Source organism: Oryzias melastigma, linkage group LG11 (assembly GCF_002922805.2).
Source record: "Oryzias melastigma strain HK-1 linkage group LG11, ASM292280v2, whole genome shotgun sequence".
NCBI classification, from domain to species: Eukaryota; Metazoa; Chordata; class Actinopteri; order Beloniformes; family Adrianichthyidae; genus Oryzias; species Oryzias melastigma.
This window is the reverse complement of record NC_050522.1, coordinates 23,737,563-23,741,989: the sequence shown is the minus strand read 5'-3', so window position 1 is coordinate 23,741,989 and position 4,427 is coordinate 23,737,563. Positions and strand designations below refer to the sequence as shown.

The following is a 4,427-nucleotide window of genomic DNA, read 5'->3' as shown; positions in this document are numbered from 1 at the left end:
AAAAAAAAAAAACGAAAAATACTAAATTAGCCAAAACAGCTAGCATGTGGCTGAAATATTAGCTGAATTAGCCTAAAAACTGGAAAAATGTCTATTTTAGCCAAAACAGTTGGATTGGGGCCGGACCCGGCCCACGGGCTGTAGCTTGGGGACCCCTGCTCTAAAGCAATCCAGTATGTTTACGTTAAAATTGACAAACACAAATTTTTTGCACCACATACACAAAATATTGAGCTCGGTTTGAACTGATTCGTGGTGAAAGTGAATCGTTACATCTCCATAATGTACATATCTGTGCAGCATCAGACCTGATTTAGACGTAATTCCACTATTTTAGAAAAGTGATAGTTTATTTTTATGATGACTGACTTTCCCTGAACAGATTTGTATCTTGAATGAACTTCCAGCTGTCTTTTGGTTTGGTTAAACCTCTCAAACTTGCAGCCTCCATACGACAGGCTGTGGTTTTTGAATGGACCCACATGCGTTCACATGATTGCTGATTGGAGCCAGAGCAGATAAGAACTACTACAGCGCTGAAAGCTTCTGACCTCCCTTCCTCTCTGGACTTCAAAGAGACGTGAAGAAGAATCGAGTTTGACAGCGAGTTCTGTATGTGGGTGTCTGCTCTGTTTTACTTCAGCCACAGCTCATTAAAGACATCCCAGGGAGGAAGACCATCCTTCTTCAAAAATGAGAAGGAACGGTGTGACCCCTGAAGAAAACAGACAGCTTGGTTCTTCAGGTTTGGAGCGTCTAACGCCCTGACAGTCCAAACAAGGACCCCCAGACAAAACAGAACCTGAGCAAAAAACTTCGGCCGTGAAGGTGCCTGTAGGTTTTCCAAACAAATTCATATGTTCACATATTTCTACTTCAAACAAACATGTTTTCGGCAGAATCTGAAACTCCTCGTAGATGAGTATTTCACCGTGAGTCAGGTTGTGGCTTCTTGCCAGAGCGGTTGGTTCCCACCTGTCCTGGTTCACAGGGGGGGTAGGTGTCTACGAACACATGCTGCTGGGAGTAAACACGGGAGCGTCTCTGTCCAGACATGTTGGTGGTTAATAAAGAGTCATGGATGAAGCGTGCACAAAACTTCAAACGAGGAGCAAATCCAAAGAAGAAATTTATCGAAAAAACCTGAAAATTTTAGGTTTTTCTTGTTTTGCTCCAAAAAGAAAAAAGTATTTTCTTGTGCCACTTTTGAAATTGCAAATAAAAATAAGGTCACAAGCACTACCAACCCCTGCCCTGATTGGCTGAGCGACTTGAACCTCACTCATCCCCTCAGCCCTTGCCACTCTAGTCAGAGCAAATTCAAGAAACCACTATTTTCAAAATGGCGGCTTTTTCTGTTGGATATATCTCCATAGCAACCATTTTATTTTTTGTTCACAGGGGGGTGACGAACAGGTATATGTCATTTTTAGAAGAATCGGCAAAAGTAAATTTTTGTATTTCCTTAGCAACTGAGGTTTTTTCATTAACCACGCCCACATTCCTAACATGTTCATGTCGTATGTTATATCATTTTGTTCAGCTAGAGCCAGTAATTCATCTATTAAATTTTCACAATACTTTTGGTATAAAATATGTGTGCAACAAAGGAATGCTGCTTTTGCTAGCTCACCATGCTAATTGAAATCTACAAACTTTAAATCCAACATTTTTTTGTGAATTGTTTCTAGTGATGCTCGAGGACTTAGGAGGAGATAGAAAAAAATCCTAGATAAAGTTTACATTTACAGGGAGATTTTTTTTTAATTCAAGACAGTGGGATTTTCCTGAGGTCAAAGATCAACAGAACTTTGGTTGTGGTTGTGGGCCTAACCTAGTGGTGTGTGAAATTTCGTTTCCTTTTCCCATATTGTGCAAAAATGTGGAAATTGCAAAACTTCCCACACTACCACAAAATGTCCACCTAACCTTAGGTTTAAGCTTAATAGATCAATAATCAATTCACTAAAGATATAAATCGATTTAGCACACAAAGCTAAAGTCCGCTAGCTTGATGCTAACGTTCAACAGAATTTCCTATAGGACGGCTAATGCTAACATTCGGTTGACAAAAAAATACATTGCTGACTAAATTAACATCTTTATTTACTTACAGGCATTATTTTTGCAAACTCTTCAAAGAAAATAATTTTTAAAGTAACTATTTTTGGTCTAAAACTTCGTTTTTTTCCCCCTCATACTGTTGTCTTCTTCTTGAACACTTCACCTAGTGGCCAAACTGAAACGCCCTCCAGGAGAAGCAGCACTGTTTACAATGTTAATGATCTGAATTTTTTTTTTAAAGTTCTTCTTTAAAGAATCTACGTAACACTATATGCTATTAACAATCTCATTATTTTAAGAATAATTGTTACAATATGTGAACTGTATCAGATAAATATGTTCAAATGAAATAGTAGATTTTTAATGTATTTCTAAACAAATGTGTATAAATTTGTAAACTTAAAATTGAATTGAAGAATCAAAAGAATCAAATCGATTCAGGCTCTTGTGAATCGAATCGAATTGTTTCTGGAAATTCTAACCGATACCCACCCCTAGTAAAGAGGAAAATGGAATTGCTAGCTTAGCGCTATACTGGTGCTTGCTAATGTCATCATCACTTTGTGCCAAAGGTACGGGTCGGAACTGTTTAATGGGTCCATTTAAACTCAAACTTTATTAATTTATATAGTGCCTTTCATTTGAAAAAACACAAGGCTCTTAACACAGATTTTGAGTCGTGTAAACTTTTTGGCTGAGAAAATAACCTGCTGGTTCCACGCTTGGAGGACATTCCCTCTTTAGGACTTGATCTGAGGCGAAGCGGAGCAGGTGCTTTCCTGCATCATGAATGGCTCATAGATGCATTTTTAACCTGCGTTTGTGTCCGCGGACAATGGCTGAGTCATTTCTGCTTCAATAGGGTTCTTCCTGAGAGGCTGGACGTCACTTATTGACTACTTTTTTCAGTCATTTCCTATTTCTCCATTTTTGGTTTATAAGAACAGTAGTAGTAGTTACTCTTGAACTTCCAACATGCAGAACTGAAGGGGTTAAACTGCAAAAATGTCCCTAACTCGTTGAAAATGATCCTAATTACTTCCACAAGGTGGTTTTCTTTCATCTTGGATGTTTTCCCTTTTTTTGTTGTTTCCTTTCTCCAAACTTGTCAGAAACAGTTGAATGAGATCCAATGCCACCATGTAAAGTTTGTATTTTTATTTTTTTGTGTGCAGATGTCGATGACCTGGCTTCTGTTTCTGGCTTGAATCCAGGTTCTAAAGTTGAACCGATGCACAAAAGGCCGCAGAACGTCAGCTAATCAGATCTGCGAGGTGAATTCTAGCGTCTCATTCATGAGGTGTTTTTGTTCTAACTTTCCTGTCCCGTCTTGCCCCCCTTTAACACCAAGCATTGTCTTTTATTTGGCAGGAAAAGCTGCCGCGGGACTCAAACAAAACATGATATATCTGCGGCTCAAGTTTCAGCGTCTGCAGGTTGAGTAAAACGAGGGGAAACTTGGGGCAGCATCCAGGTTGGTAGAACTTGCAAAACTCTGCGGTCCTTTTTCTTCAAAGAGCAATAAAAAAAGGGCTTGTTTTCCCGCAGCTGGATGAGGAACAATAGACTGTGGAGGCAGTTCTCAGGGAAATCCTCTGCAGGGTGACTTCACCAGCTTTGACCACAAATGGACATCTGAACGTCGACTGCGTGGAGAATCCCATCAGACTTTGCAGTTCTCATCCTGTTTCACGCTGCAGACAAGATGGTGAGACCTATCAGCCCCCCGGGGGAGTCGGAAACATGTCACCAACTCCTGACAAACGTCTGCATCTCCCATTAAAACTATTGACTGTGGGATTTTAAGAAAACAACAACATCCAAACTGTTTTCCTCAAAATGTAGTTCTTTATGTTCTGTTACGGCAGAGAGACACTTCCTGTAGAAGCAAAAACCGGGGGGGCAAAGTGTCTGATCTCCCCAAACAGAAAACTGGCAGAAATGTCAATAAAAGTGCAGTAGATCGTTTTTGCTCATCTTCTTCTTCATGGAGGCGTTTTCTTGCGACCATTTTAAACATGGGAGTTTTTTGCAGAGGTTGTAGGGGATGGGACGGGGGTTTGAATGCAGCTTTTGTTTGAGAAAAGCCTTTAATTCTAGAAAAACAGTGCTGGGATGCCACTTGAGGGTTTGTTTTCCTGCTTCAGAGCTTTAAGTTTGGGTTGAGATAATGAAATCATCCAGAAGTGAAGTGTAAAAACATTCAGGATTCTGTGGCTAGCGCTGTGGGGGAGTCTCTTCAAACACTCTTGGTTTTATCTCCATAGCAACAATTTTATTATTTGGTCGTCTGGGGGTGACGAACAGGTCCATGTCATTTTTAGAAGGATCCGGAAAAGTACATTTTTGGATTTCCTTAGCAA

General features: G+C 40.0%; 1 protein-coding gene and 1 long non-coding RNA gene across 5 annotated transcripts in view; one reads left to right on the top strand and one right to left on the bottom strand.

Moving 5' to 3' along the window:
- The window catches only part of si:ch211-191i18.2 (uncharacterized protein LOC564095 homolog), a 30,138-nt gene extending 27,944 nt beyond the window's left edge, over positions 1 to 2,194 (bottom strand). For both annotated transcript variants that reach the window (XM_036214147.1, XM_036214149.1), the window contains exon 1: positions 2,115 to 2,194. The gene's annotated coding sequence lies outside the window, so the exon portion shown is untranslated. The remainder of the gene's footprint in view (positions 1 to 2,114) is intronic.
- Positions 1 to 4,427, top strand: part of LOC112162692 — a 12,803-nt gene that overhangs the window by 2,561 nt on the left and 5,815 nt on the right. Inside the window, exons 1-4 of one of the 3 annotated variants that reach the window (XR_002922129.2) lie at positions 1,488 to 1,840; positions 3,240 to 3,338; positions 3,436 to 3,538; positions 3,613 to 4,031. This is a non-coding gene — a long non-coding RNA (uncharacterized LOC112162692). Of the gene's footprint in view, positions 1 to 1,487; positions 1,841 to 3,239; positions 3,339 to 3,435; positions 3,539 to 3,612; positions 4,032 to 4,427 lie in introns of those variants that run through there. The other 2 variants (XR_004948617.1, XR_004948616.1) reach the window with 2 other exon arrangements.